The sequence below is a fragment of the Pogoniulus pusillus genome, chromosome 28 (genome assembly GCF_015220805.1).
Source record: "Pogoniulus pusillus isolate bPogPus1 chromosome 28, bPogPus1.pri, whole genome shotgun sequence".
Taxonomy (NCBI): domain Eukaryota; kingdom Metazoa; phylum Chordata; class Aves; order Piciformes; family Lybiidae; genus Pogoniulus; species Pogoniulus pusillus.
In genome coordinates, this window is record NC_087291.1 from 18,292,989 (window position 1) to 18,310,035 (window position 17,047).

Here is a 17,047-nt window from a genome sequence, read left to right on the forward strand (position 1 = left end):
GTCCCTGTTCAGCAGCCAGAGAGAGGGGAGGGGACAGGTAGCGAAGCTAATTGCAGTGACTTGGTTTGTCCTTGCAGCCCTTCAGCTCTGCCGGAGCCGTGGGGGACACGCTGCAGGCACGGCAGTGATCCTGAGCCTCATCTTGGCTCCTGCTGCCCTGTGCCGGCCAAAAGTGCAGAAATTGGACTTCCTTTGCAGGATCAACACCTGGGAAGCATCAATTCGAGTAAAAGCAAGGAAGAGCCTGACTCTTGGCTGCCTTTTTTTGTTTAAGTGATGTTGTTAAGTAGGAAAAAATAGTTGGCCATAGCAGAGGACACGGTCTGGGAGAACTGAGAGTCAGAATCTCATCTGGAACCTCCTGGTTGGTGATGCCTGGTGACCTTCCTAGCAGCTTTCCCTCCTTCCTGCCCCACGCTGCATGCACACCCACTGGCACTCCCTCACTCTTTTAGTCGCAAGGCAGAGCCTGGGAAAAGTGCTAACAGCATTCCTGAATCCCAGACACAGACTGTCCTCAGAGCCTTGCTTCCTGTGGCTCACCCCCCAGCATCAGCAGCCTCCGAAGCAGATGCATGTCCTGGAGTACCTGTGAGCATCAGCGCCGTTGGTGGAGCTTTGCTCCTAGGCAGGCAGAATGGCTGTGTTCAGGTAGCTCTGAAAGCCCCAGAGCAAGGCAGGTGCTGGTGGGCAGACTGCAGCCCCTCTAGAGCTTGCTGGGCAGTCTTGCTGTAGAGAAAAGGACTCTGCTTTAGAACATAGAATCATAGAGTCAGTCGAGGTTGGAATGGGCCACAAAGATCCACAGTTCCAACCCCCCTGCCATGGGCAGGGACACCTCACACTAGAGCAGGCTGCCCACAGCCTCATCCAGCCTGGCCTTAAGCACCTTCAGGAACGAGGCTTTCACCACCTCCCTGGGCAACCCCTTCCAGGCTCTCACCACCCTCATGCTGAGGAACTTCTTCCTAACTTCCAGTCTGAATCTCCCCATTTCCAGCTTTGTTCCATTCCCCCCAGTCCTCTGTCACTCCCTGACAGCCTAAAAAGTCCCTCCCCAGCTTTCTTGTAGCCCCCACTGAAAGGTGCTGTGGTGTTCACCCTGCCTGTGGTGTGTGCTGTCTGGTCTGGGGTCCCCAGCTGGATTGCATCCCTGTTCCAGCACAGGAGGACCTCAGAATAGTTCTGATCCAGGCAAAAGTTGGGCTCTGTCCACTGCCAGTTGGGTTTGCACTTACCTGGTGTCCACATCTTGGAGACAAAAAATGTGACCAGTCTGAAGAGTGGGCAAGTAGCCAAGTCCTGTCTCCAAGTGCTCCAGGCTTTGCTTCCATGTGGTGATTGCCTCCATGCAGTTTTCCAGTGGTGTGTGCCAAGAGGTTTCTGTTCAGGAGGAGGAAACTCTGCACATTCTTCCCTTCTTGTCCCTTTCCCCAACCCAGTGCGCCAAAGGATGAGGGCTTGGGAGCTGCAGCATTCTTGTCTTGTGTAGCCAGGAAAGAGCCTCCCTTCAGCCATGGACATCATGCAGGACATTATCTGAAGGGGCAGGTTTGTTCTTTCTCTGCTCAGGTAGTTGCTTTCCCCTCCTCTCTTCCAAAAGCAGATGGTCTGGAGTCAGCTGCACTGTGCAGCTTTTCAGTGCAGGCTGAGGTGGGCAGTGAGGCTCCTCCATTCAATAGGGCCTAGTTGAAGGCTCCCACCCAACAGCTGGCCTGAGCACCTACCCACACTGGGCAGGCTGTTGGCATGTGCCATAATGCTTAAATGAGCATTCAACTCTTCAGCTTTTGACACTGCAGTGAAAAAGGGCCTTTAAAAGGGTCCACAAAGCCCAGGTAGTCATCTGAGCCAGTGTGAGTGGCCAAAGGTGAAAGATCATAGGCAGTGTTTGGAAGAACTGCAGGTGAGCAGTGTGGCTCTGGGTGCTGCTGCCTTGGGGAGCTGCAGGTGAGCAGTGTGGCTCTGAGTGCTGCTGCCTTGGGGAGCTGCAGGTGAGCAGTGTGGCTCTGGGTGCTGCTGCCTTGGGGAGCTGCAGGGTGGCTCTGAGTGCTGCTGCCTTGGGGAGCTGCAGGGTGGCTCTGAGTGCTGCTGCCTTGGGGAGCTGCAGGTGAGCAGTGTGGCTCTGGGTGCTGCTGCCTTGGGGAGCTGCAGGGTGGCTCTGAGTGCTGCTGCCTTGGGGAGCTGCAGGGTGGCTCTGAGTGCTGCTGCCTTGGGGAGCTGCAGGGTGGCTCTGAGTGCTGCTGCCTTGGGGAGCTGCAGGGTGGCTCTGAGTGCTGCTGCCTTGGGGAGCTGCAGGGTGGCTCTGAGTGCTGCTGCCTTGGGGAGCTGCAGGGTGGCTCTGAGTGCTGCTGCCTTGGGGAGCTGCAGGGTGGCTCTGAGTGCTGCTGCCTTGGGGAGCTGCAGGGTGGCTCTGAGTGCTGCTGCCTTGGGGAGCTGCAGGGTGGCTCTGAGTGCTGCTGCCTTGGGGAGCTGCAGGTGAGCAGGGTGGCTCTGAGTGCTGCTGCCTTGGGGAGCTGCAGGTGAGCAGTGTGGCTCTGAGTGCTGCTGCCTTGGGGAGCTGCAGGTGAGCAGTGTGGCTCTGAGTGCTGCTGCCTTGGGGAGCTGCAGGGTGGCTCTGAGTGCTGCTGCCCTGGGGAGCTGCAGGCTGGCTCTGAGTGCTGCTGCCTTGGGGAGCTGCAGGCTGGCTCTGAGTGCTGCTGCCTTGGGGAGCTGCAGTGTGGCTCTGAGTGCTGCTGCCTTGGGGAGCTGCAGGTGAGCAATGTGCTGCCTTTGCATCCCCACACTGCCTTCTCCCTACTGTCACATTGAACCATGAGCAAGAGCATGAACTTGACTTGGAAGAGAACATTGCCCTGCTCTTTAGGCTGTTTGTGTAAAGCAAGCTTTGAATGAGCACAGGCATTTAACTGGAACAGATTGAAAACAGGAGGACTCTCACAGGAGGGAAAAAAACTGGGATTTGGAAAGCTTGCCCACTACTGTCCTTTGTGTCCCGTGCTAAACAGGCAGTGTTGCAGCTCTGGCTCCTGCTGGAGGCCAGGCAGGGCTGGGTGGCTCTAACTCTTGTCCATTATCTTCACATAGTAGAAGCTGTTAAGGCTCTTTTAGCCTCAGCTAACATTTAATGTTCACTCAAACGCCCAAGGAAGCTGAGGTGTAAAGAGTCACCACTGAAAGGTCCTGAGGAGACCTCAGGCCTGAAAACACTCCAAGGAGAGATGGAATCCAGTTGATACTCAGAAGTGGCTTGGTGGCTATCATGTGCTGCCCTAGGCAGGGAGCAGAGCAGATTGCTGCTTAACCCAGCTGCCAGGCTGCCCTGCTGTGAGGGCTTTGCCACGCTGCTCTCCTGCCACGCTGCTTTCTCCAAGGACACCTCTGAGCAAGGCTGCCCTTTCAGGCTGCTGTAGAAGATGACTTACTGCAGCGTGGCAGGAGTGAGGAGTGTTCCTGGCTCCATGAACTCACACAGCACCCCCGTGGCTTTCTCTTTCAAGCAGAGTGGACACCAGGCAAGAGGCCCATGGCTGTGGGGCATGGCACATCTCAGCCCAAACCCCAACCTGTTCTTTTCCAGGTGTAGGTGGGAGGAGAGGGCAGCAGATGAAAGGCAGCAGTGCTGGCTTTGCTGGCTTGTGAGCAGCCCTGTTTGGTGTCAGTGTTTGTGGATTGCCTTTGTGAAGTGGCCTTAGGCAGCCTGGGCTAGTGGGAGGTGTCCTTGCCCGTGGCAGAGGGGTCGGAACTGAATGATCTCGAAGGTGCCTTCCAACCCAAACCAGTTTGTGAGGCTGTGGAGACTGGGAAAGCTGGCACTGGAGCATCTGCACAGCAGTGTCCCTTACCTGCATTGCCTCACTGCCTCCTCTCAGTCAGAAGAGGGTTTCCCTGGAAAACTCAGTGGGGTTTAGGCATTGCCTTCACCCTCACAGGGACCTCGGTACTGAGAACTGCAGTGTGCAGCCTGCAGAGAAGGCTCCAGGGGCACCTCAGAGCTGCTGCCAGTGCCTGAAGGCATCCTGCAGGAAGGCTGCAGAGGGACTTGTGCTGAGGGGCTCTGAGCCAGGCCAAGGGCAATGGTTTGGAGCTGAGGCAGAGCAGGGGGAGAGTGGAGCTGAGGCAGAAGTTGTTGAGTGTGAGGGTGGTGAGAGCCTGGCCCAGGCTGCCCAGGGAGGCTGTGGCTGCCTCCTGCCTGGGGGTGCTGCAGGCCAGGCTGGATGAGGCCCTGAGCAGCTGAGTGTAGCTGAGAGGTGTCCCTGGGCATGGCAGGAGGCTGGAGCAGAGGAGCTCTGAGCTGCCTCCCAGCCTGAGCCGATCCACTCTGATTTCAGTGGTGAGGAGGCAGAGGGAGGTGATACCACGGAGGGTTAAAGACTGCCTTGTGAAATTGCTCTCAACTGACGGACAATGTTTTGCTGTCTCTGACATCTGCTAAATAAATGAACACAGCTGAGCTGAAGTCAAGCAAAGGGAATGCTGCTCTGCTCATCAGCCTCCCTCTCCCCTTTGCTTACCAAGGGCTGCCTGGAGAGGCACTTGGACTAAACCTGCGGCTTTGCATTTGCCATGGGAATTGTCTGCTCAAATCGTCCTGTAGGCATCAGCTTGAAGCTCGTAGGGGTAGAACTTGTTTGCAAAGGGAAGTACCCAGATTAGCAGCCCCTGGTGAGAAGTGTTGACCTTCCCTGGGGCTGCTGGATCTGAATGATTCTGGTAGCACAAAGCAGCTGATAGAGCCCCACCTCGTTATGTCTCCAGGCAGGACTCTTATACCCTGAGCTTTATCTTCTAATTGCAGCACTTCTGGTCGGCAAAGAGGTTAGGAAAAGAGAGAGGATCTCAAAGACAGGTCAAATGCCAGGGAGTAGCAGCCTGCAGTTGAGCAGTCCTGTTGCTTTCTTCTGTTGATCAAACCTGAGGAGCCCCTGAGGAGCTGTAGCCATGGGAAACAATCTCAGCAGACCTGGAGGCTCACTGCAGGGCGTTGTGGTGCAGCTCTGCTCCCAGGACTGCCTGCAGACCATGTGCGTGGTGTCTGCCTGCCCAGGGGCAGGGCTGCGTCCTCAGGTCTGCCTCTGCCTCTGTAGGATGTGAGACCCTGAGCTCATGTTGTGCAGCTGCACCGTGTGGATGGCTCCATCCTGAGCTGGGACATCTCTTGGTTGTTAGACACCCTGATTTGGAGCTACATACTGAGAACTTCCCAGTCCTCAATGTCTACAGTCATAGAATCACTTTGGGTGGCAAAGCCCTTTTGGCTCACCCAGCCCAGCCATGCTCTCTGACTCTACCCAGGCTGGGGCTAAGCCATGGTGCTCTGCCTTTGGGGAACACCTCCAGGGATGGGCATTCAGCCATCTCTCTGGGTAGACTATTCCAGGCCTTGAGAACCCTTTCAGCCAAGAAGTTTCTTCTGATGTCCAGCTTAAACCTCCCCTGGTGCAACTTGAGGCTGTTTCCTCTGTAAGCTTTCACTTGCCACTTGCAGCTTGACACCCAGCAGAGTGAATAGTCCTGACCTGAAAGCTGCCTTAATCCATGGCACCAGGAAGGCCTTTCTGGTGGGGCTCCTTGGCTCTCTGTTAGTGCCAGCTGATGAAGTGTGGTAGCCCAGGCATAGAGGAAGCTGTGGTTTCGTGACTGAACTGCAAGGTCCTTGCTCCTCACTCTCCCTGCTGCGCCTGAGCCAGTTCCCCTCCTGCAAGTGTGAGTTGCAAGGGGAGTGCTGCAGCAAGCCCACAGAGCCAAATGATCTCCTCACCCAGGAGTGCAGCAGGCAGGGACAGTAAAGTGATACTCCAGGTTTCAGTTCCACCTTGTCTAGACTGAAGGAAATGCTAAATTCCCACTTACTAGTTTCCTTGGGTCGCTGCCTGCAGTGTGGCCTCCTGCTGCAGGGCACTGTGCTGCTAAGGTAGGGCAGGTGGTGGTGTCCCTGCTGGCAGCGAGCTGTGAGAGGCTGAATTCCTGTGCTGGCCAGGCTGCCCTCTGCCCCTGGCACAGAGTGTGCCCAAAGCACTTGCTGTGCAGCTTGCAGGGCATGTCCTGCTGTGGGCAGCTGCTGCCTTCTCCTCCCTCTAACCACAGAGGCAATAGGAACCCTCTCAGGAGGAAACTGCTGCTTTGGAAACCACCCACAGATTGAATTTCATATAATCACTGCATGGGTTGGGCTGGAAGGGAGCTCCAGAGCTCATCCAGGCCAAGCCCCTGCACTCAGCAGGGACATCCTCCACTACAGCAGCTTGCTCACAGCCTGCTCCAGCCTCACCTTCAATAGCTCCAGCCATGGGGCCTCAACCACCTCCCTGGGCAGCCTGTGGCACCCTCCTGCTGCACAACTTGTTCCTCACCTCCAGTCTCAATCTGCTCTGCTCTCATTCCAGACCGTTGCCCTGGTCCTGTCCCTGCAGGCCTTTGCAAACAATCCCTCTGCAGCCTGCTTGCAGCCCCTTCAGGTCCTGGCAGGCTGCTGTTAGGTCTGCCTGGAGCCTTCTCCTCTGCAGGCTGCACACCCCCAGCTCCCTCAGCCTGTCCTGGGGGCAGAGCTGCTCCAACCCCTGATCATCTTTCTGGCGTTTTCTGCCTTGCAGCACCTCAGTGACCTGTGCCCTGTTGCACAGAGCCCTGCTGTGTGTGTCTGGCTGTCAGGGTTTGACTGAAAGCTCATCATGCACAACTGGGTCCGTGCGGAGTTGTCCCAGCATTGCAGGTCTGTCCCATCATGAGGTGTCTGGGTGGCCTCCTTCTTACCCTCATCATTTCTTCTTTCTGAGGTGAGGAGAGGCAGCAGCAGCTCTCTGCAAAGCCAGCTCCAACCACAGCAGCAGCCTCTGCCTCGGTGGAGGTGCTGTGTGGATTCCCAGATCCTCCAGGCAGCTGAAGGCTCTGCTGAGGACTGATCTGCTCAAGGGAGAAGGAAGGTCAAGAGTGTGTTTCTTGTCCAATATGGCCTTGACTGCAGGATGGAAATGGGCTTCAGTAGTGCCAGAGGAGGCTTAGGCTGGAGATCAGGAAAGACTTCTTTCCTGGAACAGGCTGCCCAGGGAGGTGGTGGAGTCAGCATGCCTGGAGGGCTTGAAGAAGGAAGCAGGATGTAGTTTGGTGGCAGTGGTAGTTGGGTTACAGTTGGACTTGATGATCTTAAAGGTCTTCTCCAACCTCGATGATCCTGTGGCTGTTTCCTTTTGCCTGCTTGTGGAAATCCATGGAGTAGGTGCTTTGTGCTGGGGAGGGGGCAGAGGACTGTGCTTGGTTTGAAGGCTGTGGAGGAGAGGCTCAGGGGGTCGAGACTTGAGGCTGGTGAGCCCAAAATGCAGCAGGAGAGCGGCCCTGGGCTCCCTGTGTGCTGCTGGGTCTCAGTGTCGGTCGGAGCAGGGGCTGTGTTGTGAGCACTGCCGTGCTGCTGTGGCTGCAGGGCTGGGTGAGGGCTGCCTTCCAGAGCAGGCAGCCAGGGGCTGAGCAGAGCAGGCTGCAGAGCCATCAGTGCGTCACCAGATTGCTGCCTGCTCACAAAGAGCTCCTCAGCTCAGCCCACTCACCCTGCTGCCAGCCCTCTCTGCTGCTCCTGAAGAAAGGAGACATTGTCAGCATGCCTGCCAGGAGGGCATCTCCTCTTCAGCACGGTGTGGGCACCACGAAGCTTCCAGCCCCGTTCAGTTTCTGGTACTAAAAGCTAAGAAAGAGGAGATTAGTGGAGATTCTGCTCCCCTGCAGCCACCTGGCTCCCCCTGGGTGCCTTCTGCCATTCTGTAGCATCTTGGTCACCTTCCTTGGAGGAACAGTGTGGGAAAGAGCACAGTGGTGAGGGCCTGGGCTTGAGGGGTGTCTAGAGCTGAGAAACTTGTCCTGCATCTGCCCATGGCCTTAGACTCCTGAGTGCTCATCATCCTTTCTTCCTGCCGAAGCTGCAGCCACTCACCTGCCTGCCTGACAGAACCCAGGCTGGACAAGCAACTGCTCTAGTGCAGGGTGTCCCTGCTGCCTGCAGGGGGCTGGGACTGGATGCCCTTTGGAAGTCCCTTCCAGCTCACTCTGCGTTCTGAGCCTGCTGGTATGCAGAACATGCAGAAAGCCTTCAGCTGCACCCACTCACCCTGGGCACAGAGCAGACTTTGTGCTTTCAGAAGTTGGTGGTTGGGTTTCTGTATCTACTTTAGCCTTTCCTCCTGCACGTCCTCTCACCGCAGCTCCTGTGGATGAGTGTAAGCACCACTGGGACTCACTTGCTGTTCTCAAGTTCCTCCCTCCCCTGCTTCCCCTTTCAGCATTGCAGGTAAGCAGTGGAGAGCACCTGCAGCACTCAGCTGTTTGGTTAAAGCACTGTAACGATTCCAGTGCTTGCTTAAGGCACAGACTAAGTGGCCTGCAAGATACTGATGCTGCTGCCTGCGCCAGGAATGCAGAGAGTGCCACTGGAACGTGCTCAGTTGCCACATCTGCCCCTTCATGGGGACGTGGGCATTCTTGCCAGGCTGAAGATGCCAGCAGCCCTCTGGGTGCCTTCTAACCAGGTGGGTGTTTGCAGCAGGAGTGTGAGAAACAGAAGAGGAAACGTGAAAGAATCTGAGGAATTCTGTGCCGTGGGAGAAAGCTTGAGCAGAGTGATGCTTGCAGCTAGAAATATCCGAGGGGGGTTCATGTCGGAGTGTGGGCAGTAGCCCTCCTGGAGGGTGTCCCTGCTGAGTGCAGGGGGTTGGACTGGATGCCCTTTGGAGCTCCCTTCCAACCCAACCCCTCCTGTGAGTGTTGCAGCAGTAACTCCAGCTGTGCTTCCCAGTTCTGCCTGTGACTCTGGGAGAGACAAGCACTTCTGGTTGATGTAGCTGACTTCTGTGGCAGGGAATGGAAGTGTTTGAAATTCACCACTGTGCTCTGACTGTGGAATTTTTTTCCTCCTGAAATCTCAGTAGCCCCACCGAGACTTCAGGTCAGCGTGGCTGTGAGGGTGATGGTGAGTGCAGCAGGTTTGGGTGGCTGAGTTGGTGGTTGTGCTCTGCCTGCAGGCAGCCAGCAGAGCAGATGCAGACAGTGAGGCTGCCTGCTTCAGAAGCGGTAACTGAAACGCTAATTGACTGGGACGAGAAGGCTGCTCCTGTGTGGCTGAGCCTGGAGGAAGAGGCAAGCGCTGGTGAATGCCTGCCAGTCAAGCTGGGGGCCCTGTACACAGAGGGGAGCAGTGGTGGGCCTTACTGAAGGTCCTTCTTGGGTATCTAGAAGAAGCCCAAGATCCCAGGTCAGGTAGTGTTTCCAGTTGTTGCAGGTGAGAAAACAGAAGGGGTGTTTTGAGCATGGAAATGCAACTGGATGGCTTTGGAGGACAGGCAAGTTTCAGTGCAGCCCAGGTGGGAGGCTGTTAACCACAGTGCTGTAGGGAGGAGGAACCAGGGGTGCCAGCAGCTGCCATGAGGAGATGGCAACAAAGCAGGGGGGGGGTACAGGGTCAGCAGGAACCTGCAGTCACCTCCTTCCTCCACCCAGACAAGTGGCAGCAGCGGCTGTTGGACGTTCTCGGGTGTTCAGGGGTTGTAACAACCCTGCATGGTGCCTGTGCCAGAGCCAGACCTTCCCTGGCGTTGTCACAGGCATCCAGTCCTCATGGAGCCAGGATGAGGTGGAGGTGCTGCAGTCAGCAAGTCGTTTGGGCTTTGAGGCTGGTGCAGAATAAAAGGTCCACTACAACTGTTTGTGTCAAATGCTGCCCTCGAGCTTGTGTGAGCCAGGAGAAGCTGCCCAGGGCTGCAGTTAGCTGAGGAGGGCTCTGAGGAGGAGCTGGGTGGGTGGTCCCCATTCCCTGCTTTTCCTGCACCAACCTTGCTCTTGGCCAGGATCTTCGTGCCTTTCTGCCTCCACACCTGCCTCTGCTGCTGCTCTTGGCACTGGGGGCTGTGTTGTTTCAAGAGCTCAACCTGATAAGCTGGCAGCAAGCCACTACCCTTGTCGGGCTGCTGCTGTGCTGGGTTAGCAAACAGAGCTGACCCAGGCATGGGAACAGCAGAGCAGCACAAGGCAAGGAGCAGGAGCCCACAGCCACGGAGCTGAGAGGGGAAGGGATGCTCCTGGTGTTGCCATGGAATCCCTGAGCTCCTCCTCACTCTGCGGAGCTCAGGCTGCAGGGGTGAGCTTGGTGCCATGCTGCACGTTCCTCTGCCAGCTGGGAATAACCCCTTCAGGGGCTGAAGGGAATGTAAATGGACTACAGAGTCTGAACAAAAAGAGTCCCTGCAACTGCTTGGGTAATGTTTGGACACAAGGATGTGGCTTTCTACCTGTGTCAGCTTATGGCAGTGGAGTTCTGAGGTGGAGGTCTGCACTGCAGCCTGCAAGGGGAATGTGGAGAGGCACTTGAGTTGGGCTTGTTTGAGCTGTTACAGGGACTTGTTTAGGGGGCAGAAAAGAAAGAAAGAATTCAAGCACTCTGCTCCAGTGAAAATCTACTCCTCCAGAGAGACAGCTGGTTTTGCTTTTACCACAGGCTCTGGAAGTAGAGATTAAACCTCCATATTAAAGCTACTTGGGAATAAAAGAATCATGACAGTGAGGGTGAGAAGACTCAGGCAAGGGTTGCCCAAGGAGGTTGTGGAGCACAGAATCACCCAGTGTGATCTTCGATCTTCGATCACACTGGGTGATTCTGTGCTCCACAACCTCCCTGGAGATGTTCAAGGCCAGGTTGGATGAGCTGTGCTGATGGGAGGTGTCCCTGCCCATGGCAAGGGGGCTGGCAGTGGATGGTCTCGAAGGTCTCTTCCAACCCAAATCACTGCACACACCTCTGAATGGAAAAAAAAGAGAGAGTCATAGAATCCACCAAATGGGAAGAGACCTCCAGTCCAAGAGATCATCCAGCCTAACCTAGCACCCAGCCCTGGCCAATCAACCAGACCATGGCACTAAGTGCCCCAGCCAGGCTTTGCCTGAACACCTCCAGGGATGGTGACTCCACCACCTCCCTGGGCAGCCCATTCCAATGCCAATCTCTCTCTCTGTGCAGAGCTTCCTCCTGACATCCAGCCTAGACCTCCCCTGGCACAACAGAGGTGGTCTCCTTCCTGCCCTGCTGCGCAGAGCCGAGCTCAGCTCCCCCCTCCTGCAGCACCTGCACCTGCTGCACGCTGCGGGGGCAGAGCTGCTCCGAGCCGTGCAGCACTGGCACATGGCTCAGCACACCGCAGCCTGCGCTCCCGGCCTGGTGATGCAGCAGGGCTGAAGCTGGGGCTGAGCTCAGCAGGGTTTCATCGGCGGAGCTGCTGCTGCCGCCAGATCAGCTGTGGGCTGGGCTGAGTCACGGCAGAGCTCAGCAGCTGAGGCATCATCAGTGCATTAACTTCTCGGTCCTCATTGATCTGCAAACAGAGCTTCAAAGGGCTCCGTATGGGGAAACAAGAGGGGTCCAGGCAGGGCTGCCTGTGCCGAGGCTGCATTCTGCGTGTGGCAAGCTCCGGCTTCCAAACTCGGCTTCGGCCATGCTCCACGGCGGCATCTTCGTGCTCCAGGTCCGCCGGACGAGGTTGGGAGGTGCAGTGAGTTTGTGCCGCGCACGGTTCCCGCAGGGATCAAAGGCAGACCTGTTAATGCGACTCTTGCTCTTCACGAGTTGCAGAGTTAATTACAACTGCTGCGTTAATCACTTCGCATGGGGCACGGGGGGCTCAGCCGGGCACTGTGCAGAGAGCCCTCGCTGGGCTTTTGGCTTTTTAATTAAAGCTAATTCCTGCCTTGGGGTTTTTTCTTAGATCTTCTCTTTTTCCCCTCTCCTGCCACCCCCAGAAGTTTCCTTTGGCGGCAGCGCTGCAGGCTGTGGCAGGTCAGGAGGTGCAAATGCTGCAGGAGAGGCTGGGCAGCCTGTGATGGATGTCTTTATTTGGTTAGCCTCCCCCTGCCCCTCAGCCCGCGGCTGTCGCTGGAGATGGCAGGCACTGCTCTGCAGCTGGCACCAGGCTTCCTCCCAGGGCTTCTATTGAGGGCCTCATGCATGGGGAGGTGCAGGAATGTGTTTGCCCTCGCAGTTGCCAGGGGCTGGTGCTTTAATAGGCTTTAAAGCTGAAAAGGCCAGAGGGGCACCTCTCCGACCCCCCTCGCTCTGCTCTGCTTTCATACTGAGGGTTGAGCCTAATTATTTCAGTTGAGATAAACCCTTTCAGTCACCTGGAAATTAAATTCTTGTGCGCTAGAGGAAGGAGCTGCAGTGCCAGCAGTGCCCCAGGCACTGGCAGGGGCAGGCACTGCTAGATGAGAGATGCAGATGAGTCAACTGTGCTGCAGAGGAGGGCAGAGAGAGCCTCCAGTGCCTCTGCAAGCCTGGGTGCTGCTCGTCTGCTGGCATCAGGGGAATGAGGTGCCCTGGTGGGGACCAGAGAAGGGTGTGGAGAGCGGGCCCGGGGGAGGGTTCCGTGGGCCCCTTGCCCGTCTCTGTGCCTGAACTCGGCTGCTCTCCCGACGCGCGGGTGGCAGCGGAGCCTGCTCGCTGCAGCGGGCTGCAAAGGGACGGCGAGCTGGGGGCAGGGAGCTGGCCTGTGGCTGGGAACACTCCGTGTGCGGGGGAAGGGCTTCCCTTCAGAGAAAGGCAAAGGCCATTGTTTGGCTGGGGGTGGCCTCGCAGCCGGGCGAGAGGTGAGGAGGCAGCAGGGCAGGGGCAGGCGTGCTGCCAGCAGCGGTTCGGAGGGTGCAGTTTGCTCCCTCCGCAGCGCCGCGTTTGGAGCAGCAGGAAATTTGCTTGCTCTGATCAAAGCTCAGCTCGTTTACAGAGCTCTTTCCTTGCCAATATCCTGGCATTGTCCGCGGGCCGGGGATCTCCAGCGGCAAAGATAAGCGGAGCCAGCGGGCAGCGCCTGGCACGGGGTGTGCACAGGCACCACGCTGCAGAGCTGCTCCCGCCAGACCACTGGGAGTTTTGCTTTCCAGTCTGTGTCAAGACAGTCACAGAATCACAGAGTGCCAGGCTGGAAGGGACCCCAGGGCACATCTGCTCCAGCCCTTCTGGGTGCCAGTGCAGCTGAACTGAGCTGGCTCAGCACCTGCCAGGCTGAGGCTGCAGACTGCCCGGTGCAGGGCACTGCACTGCTGCCCTTGGCAGAGGATTCTTGTGCCCAGCTGTGCCCATGGGGAAACATTTCCTCTGCAGCTCAGTGGGCATCTCCCCAGCAGTGACCTGTGCCCAGCACCTCTTCTCTGTCCTGTGGGACTGCTTGGCAAAAGGGAGTCTCCATCTCCTGGCAGCCACCTTCTGTGCCCTGGTGCATGGGCATAAGCTCTGCCCTGAGCCTTCTCTTCTCCAGGCTGAGCAGACCCAGCTCAGTACTTGGGAGCTGGCAGTCTGCTGGCACTCAGCACTTCTCTTTCTGTATCAGATCACAGGCTTTGCCCATGTCAGTTTGGTGCTTTGCTGTTGCTGATTTGTGTTTCTTTTCTGCCTGCTTTCCTCTGGTCTGGCTCTAGAAGACAGCTCTGATGATGCCAGTGCTGAAGCAAGCCCTCCCCAGGCCAGGGGCTCACAGCAACGTGCAGAGCAGAGTCGTGGCTGCAGAAATGGCTGCCTTAAGGTCACTGGTGCTGCAGCCTGGTTCCTCAGGCAGATGGCACAGGAAGGATTGCTCAGAGAAAGTTTAGATTTAGTCAAATCTCAAAAACCAGATTAAGGAGGCAGATGGGATCCTGGATTTGAATGGTGATGTGCAAAGGCTTGGGGTTTTTTGGGTCTTTTTTTATTCCCCTTTCCCAAATTACAGCCTTGGAGATGCTGGGGCTGTATATAGCTGCCAGTAGAGTTAGAACCAGAAGGCTGGGAGGGAGTTGTCCTCCAGCAGCTGTGTCACTGTCACTGGTGGGTTTGGTTTGCCCTGGTTTGGGAAACGAGGAGGATGTGATTGCTGAAGGAGGACAAAGGCAGAGCCATAGGGACAGAGATTTACACTCTCCTAGATTGAGCATGCACCCAGAGCACCCTTGCTGTCTGGGGGGGGATCCCTGCCTTTGCTGCTTTCCCTCTGACCCCCTCTCCCCACCCTGTGTTGGCACCAGCAGCCTTGCAGGGTTTGCCAGGTGTTTGCACTGCCCAACCTTTGTGAGCTCTGCTGTCAGACAGGGCCAGAGGCTTTCTGCTGCTCCAGGCAGGAGGTCTGTGCCTATGCGTTGTCCCCTGGAAATTCACAGAGTGCCCTGGGCTGGAAGGGACCCTCCCAGCTCATCTTGTCCAACCCCTGCAGGCAGCAAAGACAGCGCCACACAGAGCAGGCTGCACAGGGCCACATCTAGGCTGAGCTTGAGTGTCTCCAGGGATGAGCCTCCACCACCTCCCTGGGCAGCCTGTGCCAGTGCCTCCCACCCTTGCTGTGCAGAGCTTCCCCCTGCTGCCCACCCTAACTCTGCCCTGCTCCAGCTCCAAACCACTGCCCTTGGCCTGTCCCCCCGGCCCCTCCCCAGCCTGCCTGCAGACCCGTCAGAAAGCACCAGAGGCTCACAGGTCTGTGGCAGCCTGAAGTCAGCTCCTCCTGAGCCCTTTCTCTTCTGCAGAGCTTCCAGCTCCTGTCTCCACCAAGCCCCTGTGAGAGCTCCTTGCTGTAGGAGGCTGTCAAGCTCCAGAAGATCTGCTTTGCCCCAACTGTTCTGCTGAGTGTTCCAGCTCCAAACGTTTGCCAGGTTTTAAGGGCTCTGCTCCTTAGCTAATGAGTCCTTCTCTAAGCAGCTTCTTCTAATTAAATGCTTCTCTGAGTGGGCCTAATGCTTTGCTCTAAGAAGTCCCTGTGAACCTGAGGTCAGGCCGAGCTTGGACCTTTTGCTGTCCTTCCTCTGCTCTCTTTTTCCCTTCCTCAGGCTTCCTGTTGGTCAAGAGGTGCCTGTGTTTGTTGAGAACAGCTCTGAAGCCTGCTGCCTGGCTTTACGTTTCCGTCGCAGTCTCTAGCTTGCTCTCATGGCTGAGTGCTGGAGAGGAGGTTGTCTCCAGCTGAAGGCATCATCACCATCCTGTTGCTGTGGAAATGGCTGTGAGAATGCAGGGTTCCTGTGCATGACTTCAGTGCTGCAGGAGATAAAGGAGGAAGGAGCTGTTACTGCGTGGGAGACAGCCCTGGGCTGAGCAAGTCCCAGGCGTTTCACACCTCTGCAGAGGGTGAGGATGCAGGGAAAGGACTGAGAGAACAGCAAGCTGAAGTATTAAAAGGAGGAGAAAAAGCCAGGCTGGTGTCTCAGCTAGGGACTGGGGAGGGCAGCAGCAGGGCCAGTCTGGGCCTTGTGAAGACAGAAGTCTGCCCTGCTGCGTGCTGGCCTGTGCCAGCTGTTGGGAAGCAGGGCTTGGGAAAGCCTCCTGCCTCCTTATCAGAGACAGAAGGCTGCAGGCAAAAGCCCTTCCATAGCCACAGGGTGAAGGATAAAGGAACTTCCTGCTGGAGATAGCCATGGTTAGCTCTCTTGTTGGGGGATAGAGTGCTGGGCTTGTGTCTGCAGGGAAAGGGGATCAGTCTTTGTCTCTTGATCAGTTCTGCTCTCTGTTCCAAAGTGCTGGAGGTCTGGGAAGGATTAAATGGATTTGATGCTTCTGTTCTCTTCCCCTTGACTACTGTTCAATATCCCAAAGACTCTCAGCTCCTTCTCTGTGGTTGTTTTAGCAAAGGCTAAGGGGGGAAGCTGGGGGTGTGCAGCCTGCAGAAGAGAAGGCTCCAGGCAGACCTAACAGCAGCCTGCCAGCACCTGCAGGGGCTGCAAGCAGGCTGCAGAGGGACTGTTTGCAAAGGCCTGCAGGGACAGGACCAGGGCAGTGGTTTGGAATGAGAGCAGAGCAGATTGAGACTGGAGATGAGGAACAAGTTGTGCAGCAGGAGGCTGCTGGAGCAGTGCCACAGGCTGCCCAGGGAGGTAGCTGAGGCCTCATCCCTGGAGATGGTGAGGCTGGAGCAGGCTGTGAGCAAGCTGCTGTAGTGGAGGATGTCCCTGCTGAGTGCAGGGGCTTGGCCTGGATGAGTTCTGGAGCTCCCTTCCAGCCCAACCCATTGCAGGATTCTGTGTTAGTGAAGTGCCCCCTACAGTGCTCAGCTTCTGCTGGTTCCTTGCTTTCTCTTTGGCCTCTTGTTGCTAACCCTCTGTGTTCTTCAGCAGTCCTTGGAGGCAGCTCAGAGTGGGACCCCTGAGCAGCAGAGCTGTGCAGCTGGGCATTGTGCCTGCACATCTTGAAAGCAAAACCTGGCTCTGTCCCCTGGCCTCACCTTTGTAATGCAGGTGCAGTTTATGCAGACAAGTTCATGGAGTCACAGAGTGGCTTGGGGTGGAAGGGACCTTCGAGGCCATGCACTGCCAGCCCCCTGCCATGGGCAGGGACACCTCCCCCCAGCACAGCTTGCTCAGGGCCTCATCCAGCCTGGCCTTGAACTTCCCCAGGGAGGGGGCAGCCACAGCCTCCCTGGGCAGCCTGTGCCAGTGTCTGCCCAGCCTCACTGTCAAGAATCTTCCTCATCTCCTCTCTCCCAGCTTGAAGCCTTTGCCCCTTGTCCTGGCACTCCCGGCCCTTTGGTCCACGTGGCTGCCCTAAGATCCCCCCAGCTGCCTGGGGGCCAGGGCAGGGTTTCTGAGGAGGCATTCTGTACGTGCACAGCAGAGTGTGTGGTGCTGCCTTTCAGTAGTCATTGTTCTCTCTGACTACTAAATGCAAAGCTGGGCACGAGTCCAGGATGGTTAATAGCTGGAATGAACTGGCTGCTGCTGCCCTCCAACCTGCCACCCTCCAGTGCCAAGCTGCGAGGCACTCAGCAGTAATTTCTCTAATAGGGTTTTTGTTCAGGGCTGCCTGGGGTTTGCCTTTCTGTGCTGTGGGGTTCAGGCAGAAGGTCCTCACTTCTCAAAGGGTTTGTTCCTTCCTGACCAAAGAGCCCTTGGGAGAGAGGTGCTGATGTCTCCTGTTAGCCCCTGGCATACTGGACAGCTTCTCTGCTCTTGCAGTGTGTTTCTCAGGGTTCTCACTGCTGCCATGGCACTGCTGAGTGCACAGCAGTCATCTGGCCAAGTTCTTTGATCTTCTTGATGTTTTGTCTTGCTGGCCCAGGGCTTGCACCAGAAGAAG

At 56.8% G+C, this 17,047-nt stretch overlaps 1 protein-coding gene across 3 annotated transcripts in view; it reads left to right on the plus strand.

The window, feature by feature from the left end:
* FAM171A1 (family with sequence similarity 171 member A1) overlaps nucleotides 1–17,047 on the plus strand; it is a 63,888-nt gene that overhangs the window by 20,312 nt on the left and 26,529 nt on the right. The window lies entirely within an intron of this gene.